Raw genomic sequence first — 16,323 nt, 5'->3', positions numbered from 1 at the left:
TCCTTACTCCTCCTCTTTCTTTTCTCCCTAATTCCTATGGCTTTGTCCTAATAAAGCAAGAAGTGCAGTTTTGGTTCAACAAAGCTCCAAGTCCCCTTTCCTGCCTTTCTTTCTCAAATCTGTAAGATATAGCACTGTTTTGTTGGGAATCCTCCGATTTTTCTGCATGTGGGGTTTCCGTAAACCAGCCAACACTTCTCAGTATGAATGACTTCTAAAGCGTATCTTGAATGCATTTTTATTCAAAAAGACAGTATTCTCTCTGGGGATGGGTAATAGGGGCAAGACAGGTGTCTGGGCATGGCAGGGGTGGGGTGGGGAGCCTTCAGGTCACTAGAATAACCGTAACAATAAATGTGCAATTATAATCCAAAATGTTAAATACTCTGAAATTTTTTTTTTTTTTTTAAATAAACTTCAGGAAAGACTCACCTTAGGAAGTGACATAAATCATGGGGGAATCAGAAACTGGTCTGGCATGTAAAAGAAGAGAGGTTGGTGGGGGAGAGACAGGCAGACAGACACATGGGAAAATTTTCCCTAGAAAAATACAAAGCAGTAAATAAGGTTAATATTCACTCCCACAAAAGACAGTTTTTGTAATTTTGGTATAATGAACACAGGTACTAGAGCAGATGAATTTACTCTTTGTTGTAAGTTTTATATACACAGAAATGGGTGGGAGAATTCATACAGGGAGGGGTATACATGAGTCCACTACTGCATTATGCGTCACAATCCTAAATCTGAAGCTATTGTCAAAAAGTCAAAAGATTTAACAGTAAAGGAAAAGGCCAATTTCCCTTTTACTTATTGAAGCTTCAGTTTTAAAAATGTACTGACTTTTTACATGTATTTTTAATTCTAATATTTCACATTAAAAATATTGACAATGCTTTTAGTCATACCCAATTTAAAAATTTGTAGGAAATTATGACTTCTAATAGCAAGTTTCCTAGTCCTGTGTTGCCTTATTTTCCATCTCTAATTCTGTTTTCACATTTCCCATCCTTGGGACTAGTGTTCTCCACAATCAATGAGATGTCCAGAATGGCAAGAGGAAAGAGTATTAAATTTATATTGGATGTTCAATTATGTTCTACCCAATTAATTTTTCATTGCTACAATTCTAAATGTTTCTTTTTCTTTTTTAAATTGAGGTATAGTTGATTTTCAATATTACATAAGCTTCAGGTGTACAACATAGTGATTCAATATTTTTATAGATTATACTCCATTTATAGTTATTATAAAATATCGGCTATATTCCCTATGCTGTATAATATATCCTTGTACCTTATTTATTTTATACATAGTTGTCTGTACCCCTTAAGCCCTGCACTTATATTCATCCCCCTTCCCTCTCCCCACTGGTAATCACTAGATTGTTTTCTATATCTGTGATTCTGTTTCTTTTTTGTCATATTTACTAGTTTTGTTTTATTTTTTAGGTTCCATATGTATGTGATATCATACAGTATTTGTCTTATTTCATTAAGCATAATACCCTCCAGGTCCATCCATGTTGTTGCAAATGGCATAATTTCATTCATTCTTATGACTGAATGGTATTCCATTGTGTGTGTGTGTGTGTGTATATATATTTATACCACATCTTTTTCATCTATTCTCCTGTTCATGGACACTTAGGTTGCTTCCATGTCTTGCAAGTTGTAAATAATGCTACTGTAAACATTGGGGTGCATGTATCTTTTTGAATTAGTATTTTTGTTCTTTCAGATATATAGCCAGGAGTGAAATTGCTGGGTCGTATGGTGGTTCTATTTTTAGTTTTTTGAGGAACTTCCATACTCTACTACTGTGGCTGCACCAGTTTACATTCCCACCAGTAGTACAAGGAATCCCTTTATATCCTCTCCAACCTTTGTTATTTGCAGTCTTTTTGATGATGGGCATTCCGACAAATGTCAGGTGATGCCTCATTGTGATTTTGATTTGCATCTGTCTGATCATTAGTGATGTTGAGCATCTTTTCATGTCCCTATTGGCCATCTGTATGTCTTCTGTGGAAAAATGTCTATCCAGCTCCTCTGCCCATTTTTTAATCAGGTTGTTTTTTTGATATTGAGCTGTATGAGCTGTTTCTATATTTTGGGCATTAAACCCCTTTTTGGTCATATCATTTGCAAATATTTCCTTCCATTCTGTAGGTTTTCTTTTCATTTTGTTGACGGCTTCCTTTGCTGTGAAACACTTTCAGTTGTAATTAGGTCCCATTGTTTATTTTTGCTGTTGTTTCCTTTGCCTTAAGGAGACAGATCCAAAGTAATATTGCTATAATTTATGCCAAAGAGTATTGTGCTTATGTTTTCTCTAGGAATTTTATGGTTTTGAGCCTTACATTTAAGTCTTTCATCCATTTTGAATTTGTTTTTGTGCATGGTGTGAGAAAGTGGTCCAATTTGATTCTTTCATGTGTAGCTGTCCAGATTTCCCAACACCATTTATTGAAGAGCCTCTCTTCCTCATTGCATATTTTTGCCTCCTTTGTCATAGATTAATTGATCATATAAGTGTGGGTTCATTTTTGGTCTCTGTGTTCTGTTCCATTGATCAGTGTGACTGTTCTGTGCGAGTGCCATATTGTTTTACTTACTGTAGCTTTGTAATATGGTTTGAAATCAGGGAACATGATGCTTCCAGCTTTGTTCTTCATTCTTAAGGTTGTTTTGGCTATTTGGGGTCTTTTGTGTTTTCATACATATTTTATAAATAATCTAGTTTTGTCAAATGTGATTGGTATTTTGATAGAGATTGCATTGAATCTGTAGATTGCCTTGGTAGTATGATCATTTTAACAATATTACTTCCTTCAATCCAGGAACACAGTATATCTTTCCATCTGTTTGTATTATCTTCAACTTCTTTCATTGTTGTCTTATAGTTTTCTGAATATAGGTCTTTTACCTCCTTAGATTTGTTCCTAGGTATTTTATTCTTTTTGATGTGATGGTAAATGGAACTGTTTTCTTAATTTATTTTTCTGATAGTTCATTGTTAGTGTATAGAAATACAACAGATATCTGTATATTAACTTTTTATCTTGCTACTTTATTGAATTTATTGATGAGCTCTAGTAGTTTTCTGGTGGCATCTTGAGGATTTTCTATGTATAGTATGCCATCTGCAAACAGTGACAGTTTTACTTCTTCCTTTCTAGTTTTGATTCTTTTTCTTGTCTGATTGCTGTGGCTAGGTCTTCCAATACTGTGTTGAATAAAAGTGGTGAGGGTGGGCATCCTTGTCTTGTTCCTGATCCTGGCTTTCAGTTTTTCACCATGGAGTATGATGTTACCTGTGGACTTGTCATATGTTCCCTTTATTTTGTTGAGGTATGTTCCTTCTATAACCGCTTTCTGAAAAGTTTTATCATAAATGGGTGTGTTGAATTTTGTCAAAAGCTTCTTCTGCATCTGAGATGGTCATATGGTTTTTACTCTTCAATTTGTTAATGTGGTGTATCACACTGATTCAGAATCCACAAATTAATCAATCTTGCATCTGTGGGATAAATCCCACTTGATCATGCTGTATGATCTTTTAATGTAACATTGGATTCAGTTTGCTAACATTTTTTGAGGATTTTTGCATCTATCTTCATTGGTGATATTGGTCTGTGATTTTTTTCTTTTGTGGTATCCTTGGTTTTCGTATCAGGGTGATCACATAGAATGAATTTGGAAGCATTCCTTCCTCTGCAGTTTTTTCTGGAATAGCTTGAGAAGGATTGGTGTTAACTCTTCTTGAGATATTTGTTAGAATTCACCTGTGATGCCCTCTGGCTGTGAATTTTTTTGTTTGTTGGTAGGTTTTTTTTCACTGACTCAATTCATTACTGGTAATTGATTTGTTCATATTTTCTATTTCTCTTTGGTTTAGTCTTGGGAGAGTGTACATTTCTAGGAATTTGTTCATTTCTTCTAGGTTTTCTATTTTATTGACATAGTTGTTTGTAGTGATCTCTTATGATCCTCTGTATTTGGTGTGGGTTGTAACTTCTTTCTTCATTTCTAATTTTATTGCATTGGGTCCTCTTCTCATTTCTTGATGAGTCTGACTGAAGTTTTATCAATTTTGTTTATCTTTTCAAAGAACTAGCTCTTAATTTCATTGATCTTATCTATTGCTTTTTAAGTCTCCATTTATTTCTGCTCTGATCTTTATGATTTCTTTTCTTCTATGAACTTTGGGTTTTGTTTGTTCTTTCTCTTGTTCCTTTAGGTGTAAGTTTAGGTTTTTTATTTGAGATTTTTCTTGTTTCCTGAGGTAAACTTGTATTGCTATAAAGTTCCCTCTGAGAACTGCTTTGCTGTGTCCCATAGATTTTGGATCCTTGTGTGTTTTCATTTGTCTCTAGGTATTTTTTTGATTTCTTCTTTGATTTCTGCAGTGATTCGTTGGTCATTTGGTAGCATATTGTTAAATATCCTGTGTTTGTTTTTGCAGTTTTTTCCTTGTAGTTGATTTCTAGTCTTATAGCATTGTGGTTGGAAAAGATGCTTGATATGCTTTTCATTTTCTTAAATTTACAGAGGCTTGTTTTGTGGCCTAGATGTGATTGATCCTGGAGAATGTTCTATGTGCACTTGAATGTTTATTTTGCTGCTTTTGGATGGAATGTTCTATATTTATCTATTAAGTCCATCCAAGCTAATCATTTAAAGCCAGTGTTTCCTTATTGATTTTCTATCTGGATGACCTATCCATTGTTGTAAGTGAGTTGTTAAAGTCCTCTAGTAGTATTGTGTTACTGTCAATTTTTCCCTTTCTGCCTGTTAATATTTGCTTTATGTATTAATGTTGGGTGCATATATATGTACAATTGTAATAGCTTCTTAGATTGATTCTTGATCATTTTGTAATATCCTTCTTCATCTCTTATAACAGTCTTTGTTTTAAAGTGTGTTTTCTCAAAGTATTGCTACCTTGGCTTTCTTTTGATTTTCATTTTCATGGAATACCTTTTTCCATCCTTTCACTTTCAGTCTGTGTGTCTTTAGATCTGAAGTGAGTCTCTTGTAGACAGCATATATAGGGTCTTTTCGTATCCATTCAGCCACTCTGTCTTTTGATTGAAGCATTTAGTCCATTTACATTTAAAGTACTTACTGATATGTATGTTCTGATTGCCATTTTATTAATTGTTTTGGGGTTTCTTTATAGTTCATTTTTGTTCCTTTTGTTCTCTTGTTTTTTTGATGACTATAGTTAGTGTTATGTTTGTTTTCCTTTCTCTTTTCTTTGTGTGTATCTCTTATAGATTTTTGGTTTGTGGTTACCCTTAGGTTTATATACAGCAGTCTCTGTCTGTCCCTGTCCCTGTCTCTCTTTCTCTCTCTCTGTAATATAAAATTATATATATATATATATAAAATATATATCATTATATATATTACACATAATATATATAATATATATTTTATATATGTGTGTGTGTGTGTATATATATATTAACAGACCTGCATTTGTGCTCTCCTCCCCTTATGGTTACTGTTTTGGACATCAAATTTTACATCTGTTTGTTCTCTGTGCCCCTTAAGTGCTCATTGTGGGTATAGATGATTTTCCTACTTTTGTCTTTTACCTTCCTACTAGCTTTGTGTGTGGTTGATTGACTACCTTTATTGTATATTTGCCTTTACCAATGAGCTTTTTCTTTTCATAATTTACATATTTCTCATTGTGGCCTTCTCTTTTTTGCTCAGAGAAGTCCCTTTAACATTTCTTGTAAAGCTGGTTTGGTGGTACTGAACTTTTTTTTTTAATTGGAGTATAGTTGATTTACAGTGTTTCAGGTGTATGGCAAGGTGATTCAGTTTTCACACACACACACACACACACACACACACACACACACACACACACATACACACACACACATATATTCTTTTTCAGATTCTTTTTCATTATAAGTTAAGTTCCCTGTGCTATACAGTAGGTCCTTGTTGTTAATCTGTTCTATATATAGTAGTGTGTATCTGTTAATCCCAAATTCTGAATGTATCCCTCCCCCTTTCCCCTTTGGTAAGCAGAAGTTTGTTTTCTATGTCTGTGAGTCTATTTCTGTTTTGTAAGTAAGTTCATCTGTATCATTATTTTAGATTCCACATATAAGTGATATCGTATGATATTTGTCTTTCTCTGACTTACTTCACTTAGTATTTTATTCTCTAGGTCCATCCATATTTCTGCAAATGACATTATTTCATTCTTTCTTATGGCTGAGTAATATTACACATATTCTTTATCCATTCATCTGTCCATGGACATTTAGGTTGCTTCCATGTCTTGGCTGTTGTACATAGTGCTGCTATGAACATTGGGGTGCATGTATCTTTTTGAATTAGAGTTTTTGTCTTTTCCAGGTATATGCCCAGGAGTGGGATTGCATGGTAACTCTATTTTTAGTGTTTTTTTTTTTTAAAGGAATCTCCATACTGTTCTCCATAGTGATTGTACCAATTTACATTCCCACCAACAGTGTAGGAGGGCTCCCTTTTCTCCACACCCTCCCTGGTATTTATTATTTGTAGATTTTTTGATGATGGCCATTCTGGCCCATGTGAGGTGATACCTCATTGTAGTTTTGATTTGCATCTCTCTAGTAATTTGTGATACTGAGCATCTTTTCATGTGCCTGTTGGCCATCTGTATGTCTCCTTTGGAGAAATGTCTGTCTAGGTCTTCTTCCCATTTTTTGATTGGGTTTTTTTTTTTTTTTTTGATATTGAGCTGTATAAGCTGTTTGTATATTTTGGAAATTATTCCCTTGTTGATCGCATCATTTGCAAATATTTTCTCCCATTCTGTTGGTTGTCTTTTCATTTCTTTACAGTTTACTTTGCTGTGCAAAAGCTTTTTAGTTAAATTAGGTCACATTTGTTCGTTTTTGCTTTTATTTCCTGGTGCTGAACTCTTTTTGCTTTTGCTTATCTGTTAAACTTTTGATCTCTCCATCAAATCTGAATGAAAACCTTGCCAGGTAGAGTATACTTGGTTGTAGATTTTTCCCTTTTGCCACTTTAAATATATTGTGCTACTCCTTTTTGGCTGGCAGTTTCTGCTGAAGAGTCAAGTTGATAGCCTTATGGGAGCTCCCTTGTATGTAACTTGCTGCTTTTCCCTTGCTGCTTTTTTTTTTTTATATTGGGGTATAGTTGCTTTGCAATGTTGTGTTAGTTTCTGCTGTACAGTGAAGTGAATCAGCCATATATATACATATATCCCCTCCGTCACCCCCCATCCTACCCATCTAGGTCACCACAGAGCACCGAGCTGAACTCCCCGCGCTATACAGCAGGTTCCCACTAGCTATCTGTTTTATACATGTTAGTGTATGTATGTCAATCCCAATCTCCCAGTTCATCCCATATCCCCCTCCCCCCCATGTCTACATGTTCGTTCTCTACATCTGCGTCTCTATTCGTGCCCTACAGGTAGGTTCATCTGTATCATTTTTCCAGATTCCACATATATGCGTTAATATATGATACATGTTTTTCTCTTTCTGACTTATCAGTACTTCACTCTGTATGACAGACTCTAGGTCCATACACATCTCTAAAAATGGCCCAATTTTGTTCCTTTTTATGGCTGAGTAATATTCCATTGTATATATTACCACGTCTAATTTATCCATTTATCTTTCAGTGGACATTTAGGTTGCTTCCATGTCCTGACTATTGTAAATAATGCTGCAGTGAACACTGGGGTGCATGTGTCTTTTTGATTTACGGTTTTCTCAGGGTATATGCCCAGCAGTGGGATTGCTGGGTCATATGGTAGTTCTATTTTTAGTTTTTTAGAGAACCTCTGTACTGTTCTCCATATTGGCTGTATCAATTTACATTCCTACCAACAGTGCAAGAGGGTTCCCTTTTTTCCACACCCTCTGCGGCATTTACTGTTTGTAGATTTTTTGATGGTGGCCATTCTGACTGGTGTGAGGTGATACCTCATTGCAGTTTTGATCTGCATTGCTGCTTTTAATAATCTCTTTATCTTTAATGTTTGCCATTTTAATTATAATGTATCTTGGTGTGGTCCTCTTTGAAATGATCCTGTTTCAGACTGTCTGTGCTCCCTGGACTTGGATATCTGTTTCCTTTCTCATGTGGGGGAAATTTTCAGCTATTATGTCTTCAGATATGTTCTCTGCCCCTTTCTCTCTCTCTTCCCCTTCTGGGACCTCTATAATGTGAATGTTAGTGTTCTTGATGTTGTCTCAGAGGTCTCTTAAGCTGTCGTTATTTCTTTTTGTTCTTTTTCTGTTCAGAATCAGTGATTTCCATTCCTCTGTCTTCCAGCATGCTGATCCATTCCTCTGTATCAGTCTACTGTTGATTCCTCCTGATGTATTTTTCATTTCTGTTATTGTAGTCTTCATCTGTGTTTGGCTGTTCTTTTTTTTATTTTATTTTTTATTTTTTTGCGGTACGTGGGCCTCTCACTGCTGTGGCCTCTCCCGTTGTGGAGCACAGGCTCCGGATGCGCAGGCTCAGCGGCCATGGCTCATGGGCCCAGCCGCTCCGCGGCACGTGGGATCCTCCCGGACCGGGGCATGAACCTGTGTCCCCTGCATCGGCAGGCAGACTCTCAACCACTGCGCCACCAGGGAAGCCCTTGGCGGTTCTTTTTATTTCTTGACTCTGTTAGAAACATCTAACCTCTCACACTGTTCATCCATTCTTCTCCCAAGTTCTTTGATCATCTCTACAGTCATTACCCTGAACTCTTTCTTGGATACATGGTCTATCTCCACTTCACTTAATTCTCCTGGGGTTTTATCTTGTTCCTTTTTGGGGACATGTTTCTCTGTCACATCATTTTGCCTAACTTGCTGTTTTTATTTCTATGTGTCTGGTAGGTTGATGACATTTCCCAAGCTTGAAGAAGTGGCCTTTTATAGGAGACATCCTATGTGTCTCCCCTCCAGTCACCAGAGTTATAATGCTCTAGAGGTGCCCCCTATGTAAGCTAAGTGAGTCCTTCTCTTGTGGTGGGCTGACTACTGTGGGTCGTCTGGAAAGCCCAGCGGGCCTCCCGTCCAGTTGGTTGCCAGGCCCTGCCTTGTCTGGAGGCTTCTGGCCATTGGTTGGCAAAGCTGGACCACAAGGCAGTTGAATGTGGACCCCTGGGAGGGCTGTGGGACTAGTGCTGGTCTCTGGTGGGTGGAGCAGGGGTTCAGGGAATCCCAGAGCTGGTGCCCACCCACTGGTGGGTGAATCAAATTCCTGGGGCTAGTGCTGACCCAGGGTGGGTAGAGCCATGTCTTGGGGTTTGCTGCAGTGTCCAGGGGTCCCAGAGCTGGTGTCAGGTCACTGGTGGTTGTGGCTCATTCATCATATATTGGCTACAGGGCCCACTGCTTTCTGAAGCTTGTCTTGGTCTTCTGTGGGCAGGGCCTGGGGCTGGTCTGCTGGTGTGTGGCTTGGGTTCTGCCCCTGGAGGCTGAGGCTGTTCTGGGGCTGGTATCCACTTGCTGGGGGATGAGGCTGGTCCCGAGGCTAGAGCAGGCTTGCTGGTGGTCAGGTCCAGGGCCCAGGGGTTCTGGGGCAGTTGCCTGCCTACTGGTGTGTGGAGCTGGTTCCTGATGTCTCTGGCTACAGGGCCCTGGGGTCCCATGTCTAGTGCCTGTGCACTGGTGTGTGGGACTGGGTCCTGGGCCTTCTGGTGGACAGGGTCATGTCCAGGGGTGGCTTTTGTCTCAGGAGATCTTAAGGCAGCCTGTCTGCTGGTGGGTGGTGACCCTGCCTAGTTGGTTGCTTGACCTGAAGTTTCCCAGCACTAATGTCTGTAGGCTGGTGGGCAGGGGCATGGCTGGATCGTCAGGCTAATAAGCCAGAGGGAGGATTGCAAAATGATGCTTGCTGGCACCAGTGTCCATGTGGTTGGACAAGCTCCCCAAAATGATCTCCATCAGTGTTTTGTCCCCAGGGTAAGCTCCAGTTACCTCCTGCTTCTCCGGGAGTGTCTCCAAGATCAGTAGTTAGGTCTGACCCAGGCTTTTCTCAAATTACTGCATCTTCCCTGGGTCCTGGAACATGTAAGATTTTGTGTGCATCCTTTAAAGGTAGAGTATCTGTTGCCCACAGCCCTTTGGGTCTCCCAAAAGTAAGCCCCACTGGCCTACAAAGCCAAAGATTCTGGGAACTCATCTTCCCAGCACAAGACCCCCAGGCTGGGGAGCCAAGTGTGGGGCTCAGACCCCTTGTTCCTTGGAGAGAACCTCTGGTAGTTGTAATTATGCTTCCACTTGTGGGTCACGCACCTGTGGGTATGGGTCTTGACTATACTGTGATTCCACCCCTCCTACCTGTCTTGTTGTGGTTCCTTCTTCATATCTTTAGTTGTAGAAGATCTTTTCTGGTAGGTTCTGGTTTTCCTCATCAACAATTGTTCTGTAAATACTTGTGATGTTGGTATTCCTGTGAGAATTCACGTCTACAATTCTAAATGTTTGTTTCTTTACAGTTTCTTATTTTGAGACCATCATATCTGAGTTAAAAAAAAAAACCTAGTTCTTATGTTTTTTTTTGTATAATTACCTTTAAAGTTTTAAACTAATTTTGGTGCCTGTTCTGTCGAGCTTTGCATCCATAATCATGAGTAGATGCAATCAATGAACACTGCTTGATGGTGCTGGTTTCTTTAGTAGTGTATTCAGTCTTGTTTCTTAACTCTAACTTCTCTGATCAGACCTTTCACATGAAAGAGCACCATCCAGCCACTTTCTGGATATAACATGGTGGTCTGGGAGAGGTTCTCTGAGAACACAGGGAAAACATGTTGCTGATAGTTTTAATATATTGATAAATCGGAATAGGCTCTGAAAACACCCGAAGATGATTATAAGAAGAAAAGTAATTTGGAACAGGTGAATTTAGAGCAGCACTTTGGACCCAACTGGAGCCCTGGAACAGGGAAGACTTGGAACACTTTTTAGCAAAAGTAGTAAAATGAAAAAAATTAAAGTTATGGCAAATTAGTCAGATGGCTTAGCTCAGTAAGGTTTAGTTACTATGATATAATTTCTTTCTGAAGAATTCCATCATGATTGAAGACTTAGCATTAAATGTTTGGATAAATTATTTAGTAAAAATAATAACTATGGCCTTAACTCAAAATGTTCTCTAATCTTGCATATTATCTTGAGAAAGTAGCGTAAGTAGCAAATCCTTAACTTCCGTATTTTCATATTCTGGACTTGTGGAAACTAAAGCAGGGAGATGATGTGCCTTCCATAAAGTCAACAAGGGAATCATTTTAAAATTCAGAAACATTTCAGAATCAATATCCCCAATGAGTTTCTAAAAGTGAACGTTGTCTTTCTACCTAGAAAACCCAAGATAGGAGGCATAATACCTTGGGAAATGTGTTCATAAATGGCCCAGCTACAAAGGAAAACCAGACAGAAGAATTAAATTGCTTGTATGGCAAATGCTTGTGGAATCTAGTGTTTTTCCAGTTGATTGAGTACCTGTAAGAAACTGTGCAAGCCAACTCCATTATAAATCAGGAGGGATGCATGCCATAGTGCTAGCATCTAATTCCTAAAATAGTGTCTGGCATATAGAAAGTATTCAATAAATATATGTTGAATAAATGAAAGTTACAGCTAAGTTCTCTGTCTCATTCTCTCTCTTGCTTTCTGTTTTTTAAAATTGTGGTTGCGCATGTGTTGTGTATGAGAATTCCAATGTGACTTGGGATATTTGTCAAATTGTACACACTTAGATTTTCTGTTTCAGCGCATTTAATGGATTTTCTATGTGAAGATAAAGTAGGAGGTAAAATACTCACTTTTATTTGCTGAAACACAACTGAGTGATTTTAATGGAGACACTGCTAAATGCTGGGGCTTCCTACATGTGGGGAACAAGGAACCCAACCTCTTGGAGCTCCAAGGTATGGACAATGAATGAACAGTGACACGTGAAATAAGAGTTATGACAGTGCTTTGCAAACCAGTGATGAAGAGACTTGAAAGTATAACTTAGAAATCTATTGATTTATTAGTCTTCCTTTAGATATTATTTAAGCGAGTGGTTTTCAAACATTTTTTAAATAACCTATTTCCTGAAAGCAATTTGAAAAACTATATGCCCCTCATTCCTTTACTAGTGGTCATTTCAACTTTTCCATCATAAATGTAAATAGTTGCAGAGGATGTAATTTTCAGTATACTGTCCATATTGACATTGAAAATTGTTATATTACTCTTTTATATAACCACTGTTACCTAATGATTTGATTCCCATGTCAATCCATTAAAAGTGAACAAGCTCTTCTTTAAAAGAAATAAATTTTATTTACTTTTCTATTTTGAGTTTGTAAACTTCGTCATATTTATCTTATATATTATATGTTTATTTTTCATTATTTTTTAGCATTTAAAATTATAGTTGACATACAATACTATGTTAGTTTCAGGTGTACAACACAGTGATTTGATATTTATATACATTACAAATTGATCACTTCGATCACTTCGGTAATCTGTCATTGTACAAAGTATTGCAGTATTATCGATTGCACTCTCTATGCCGTATATTACATCCCTGTGACTTATTTTATAACTGGAAGTTTGTACTTGTTAATCCCTTTCACCTATTTGACCATTCATCCATCCCCCACCCCTTTCCCTTTGGTTACCGCCACTTGTTCTCTGTGTCTATGAATCTGTTTTTTTTTTGTTCTGTTTGCTTTGATTTTTGGAGTTCACATACAAGTGAAATCATATGGTATTTGTCTTTCTCTGACTTATTTCACTTAGCATGATACCCTTTAGTTCCCATTTATGTTGTCTCCAATGGGAAGATTTCATTCTTCCTATATGGCTTGCTAAAATTCCATTGTATATATGTATACCACATCTTCTTAGATATATCAGCTATGTCTCCTGGTATTGAAAGAGTAGCCTTATGCAGACTATGGTCTGTTGGGTCCAATGATGCAGTCTCCCCTGATCACCATATCCAGGTGCTCCAAGGCTGTCCCCTGTGTGAACTGTGTGTGCTCTCCTGTTGTGGTTGGACTGTGATTGCTGTGGGATGGCCGGTGGGCAGAGTTGACCCCTGGTGCTGGGTGCCATGCTGGGCTGCAACTGCAGAGCTAGTGCGCAGTGCAGCTGGCTTTGAGGCCCAACCATGACTGTTGCAGGTGTGCTGGTATGTGGGCTGGCCCTCTGGGGTGGGAGATGATTTGGATGGGCACCGTTGGTGGCTGGAGCAGCCTACTGGGTGAGGCAGGGCGGGAGCCACTTTGGAGAGGCCCCTTGGATCAGGCTGGTTGTGCAGAGCTGGTCCTCAGGGGAACCCTGGAGTAGGGCACATGGCTTTAGCTAGGTTGACGGAGATTGACAGAAGTGGTGCCCACCAGTGCTGGTCTAGCTGGGTGGATGAAAAGTAAAACAAACAAAAAAATGGCGCCTGCCAGTGCTTTTTGTCCCTGGAGAAGGTTCTCCCAGATTCCTGCTCTTTTAACTCATGCCCTAAAATTAGTCAATAAATCTTATGCAACCTAGGTGCTTTTCAAGCTGCTGCCTCTGCACTGGGATTTGGAACAAATAAGTTTGTGCCTGAGTGCTTCAAAAGCAGCGCCTCAGTTTCCCCACAGCCCTCAGGCTCTCCTGGACGTAAGCCCCCCTGGTTTTCAGAGCCCGGCATTATGGGGGCTGGTCTCCCTGGTGCAGGTTCCAGGACTGGGGAGCCCCGTGTGGGGCTCGAATACCTCATCCCTCACGGGGATCTCTGGTTGTGATAGCCCTCCTGCTGCTGAGTTGTCACACTGTGGGTTCTAACTGGACTGTGTCTCTTCCTCTCCTGCTTGTCTCAAAGTGGCCTTTTATTTATATCTTTAGTGGTAGAAAGTCTTTTCTTCTCGTCTTCAGGTCATTCTCAGAGATAGTTGTTCTCTATGTAGTTGTAGTTTGGGTGTGTCCATGGAGGAGGCGCGCTTGGGATTTTCCTAGTCCGCCGTCTTGATCCCAAGTCCTCTTATGTTTTAAAAATTTTTATCATCACCCCAGATTTTACTAGAAAAGTCCTTTGATGTAGCTGCTAAAACTTGAAGTTCTTTTAAGAACTTGTTATTAGTACACAATTGATTAGAAGCACACAGATATAAATTCGGAGGAACTACTAAATATGACAATAAAAATATTATTTAAATGCATGTTTTAATGAAATGAACAGATCTAAAATTCTCAATCAGTTCATAAATCTTCAGTTGAGCATTAGTTATTGCTAGATTGAGGGAGGGCTCAGAATTCTGGTTTTCGTTTTTAAGGATATACGTACTATATAGGAACTGTGGAAATGGAAGATTTCGGACGGCAGTGTCACTCACTGCTTTGCGTCTTTTCAAGATGCATATTTAATTACCAGCTGCCAGCACTGACTGGATGCTCTTCCAGTTTTCTTAAAAGCAAAACATTTGGATACACCTGCCCTGTAAGAAGATGTTGCCAGTCATTAAAGCTACTCAATTTGCCCCAAATTCAACACCCACATTTCAATATTGCCTCTTGTTTGGTGTCTCAGAAGTTTTCACACACCAGGATGATATTATTTTCTTTTGTAAAATAGGAAAACTGAGATTATAAAAGAGTAAATAAAGAAAATTGATTCTGAATGATGCCTTTACCTCAGGGAGTGTGCAGGCAAATCAATTTTGGGAAAGAGTACATGTGTTTAGGCAGGTTTGGAAATTGATTTCCTTAAAACTGACCATTTCCACATACTACTTGGAATGTCCTCATATGCCCCAAGGGCATTTGTACGTAAAGGTAGCTGCATTAAGGTATCAAGTCAAAGGACCACTGAATTCTATTATAGACAGCTAGTAATAAAATATCAGGTATTGGTTTAGCCTTTTATTTGTATCACCAATCCATTATATTCAGTGTTAGAGCTTGAGGTATAAGGCACATTTCGCTTTCTTTATGAATGTCCCCTTGTGCCTCTTGTAAGAAGCAAGATATTTCCAATGGATCAATAGAATACATGATATATAATACATATCCGAAGGCATTATAGTTATAAATTCAATAAATGTGCTGTGAACACACTGGGATCATCCTCTAGCTCTAAATTAAACAGCTCCATTTATAAGATGAAGGTTGCTGTAAAACTGTTTCCTATAGGAAAAGCATTATAAGATTCTGTGAGTTCTGATTTGAAAGCTGGAATAAAGTGGAATATGCTTTCGCCACTTCAGGGGTCTCATGGATATTACAGCATCTTGCAGAGAAAAGGAAATATCTTTTAGATACTGAAGTCATTTCATATTGAAGGATAAAGAGTGATTAAATGCAGTTAATCTACACCAGTATTTCTAATAATGATCTAGTATTCTTGTTTCCTATACAGAAGAGAATCGGTAATGAATTTCATCCTCAGTAATTTGTATTTTGCCTTGACACAATTCTTAGTAATAATCTTGGAATATACATATGTTCATGTTTTCTCTTAGCGTCTCAGTTTCCTCATATGTCAAATGAGACAGTTAGATGCTTTTGTAACCTTCATAGTAGCTTGAATTATACTATCAGTCTGATATTATGAAACTTTATACGTCGAATGAAATGAAAGTTACGGTTGATTTCTTATATCTCTGGATTTTAATGTCATTCAGAACCCAAACTCCTCACTGTATATGGGCCACTTTAGGAAAGACCCAACTGAGACCAAAGCTCTGTTCTCTTGACTTTGTTAAATATTTGATGACAGCTAGCTTCTCATCTGTTTATAGTTCATTTTCATTTATAAGTATGATCAAAGGCTTTATAATTAGTTTGTTTTAAATGCAAAGACAGAAGGTATCCATAATGTCAGGATTTGATAAAGGTGTGGGAGTGGATACTTGAATTTAGTCCACGTGTGTGTGTGTGTGTGTGTGTGTGTGTGTGTGTATGTGTGTCTCAGGTGAAAGAATATTGGTTGCATGTCCTCTCCCTTTCCAGTTTGGGCATGTCTCAAGGTTATATTACCTTAAGGGGATCTTACCTTAAGGCTTTCAGGAGCTTTCTCATTCTAAGGGAGTAGACGGACATACATGGGTCCTCTGCTATCACACTTCTTTGGATTCATAACAAAGTCCACTGGAGAGGGTCTTAAAAGAGTGAGTAAAATCTGGGTGGGCTGTGTGATTTGAAGCAGCTTCCACTGCTTTGGTGGAAAAATAGCATTGATGCTGGAAACCACAGAAGAAGGTGTCTGGTTTTGGCTGCATCACGACCTTCTTGATGACCTGTCGTCATTATGGTGGAATTGACACAATCACGGTGCTCTTAGGGTGAAT

This window comes from Leucopleurus acutus (assembly GCF_964270905.1).
Source record: "Leucopleurus acutus genome assembly, chromosome: 2".
NCBI lineage: Eukaryota > Metazoa > Chordata > Mammalia > Artiodactyla > Delphinidae > Leucopleurus > Leucopleurus acutus.
Note: the sequence above shows the minus strand (reverse complement) of the source record.